The 246-nt window shown below is 35.0% G+C and overlaps 1 protein-coding gene across 1 annotated transcript in view; it reads left to right on the top strand.

Annotated features, from left to right (window-relative positions):
• Window positions 1-246, top strand: part of LOC118333279 (fermitin family homolog 3-like) — a 14,315-nt gene that overhangs the window by 7,240 nt on the left and 6,829 nt on the right. The window lies entirely within an intron of this gene.

Here is a 246-nt window from a genome sequence, read left to right as displayed (position 1 = left end):
TTAGTCTCTGAATAAATAAGCCAAATTTAAGTCACATTCATAAAAGCTACTTAAATGTTCTAGTTTAACTATTCCACATTAAAGCCTGGTTCTGTCTGTGAAACCGGCCCATTGTGTGTCTTTTATGGTTTTGCACAAATCCAGGAAGGAAAAACAAGGCAGTTAAATGAACATGAGAGTACACAACTCAAGTTTGTGTCTGTAGAATGCAACAGTCTAAAGACAAGGTTTACTACCCATTTAAAA

The sequence above is a fragment of the Morone saxatilis genome, unplaced genomic scaffold, assembly GCF_004916995.1.
Source record: "Morone saxatilis isolate NCDOM2014 unplaced genomic scaffold, NCSU_SB_2.0 Contig22, whole genome shotgun sequence".
Classification (NCBI taxonomy): Eukaryota; Metazoa; Chordata; class Actinopteri; family Moronidae; genus Morone; species Morone saxatilis.
The sequence above is the reverse complement of the archived record's forward strand: the minus strand, read 5'-3'. Positions and strand labels throughout refer to the sequence as shown.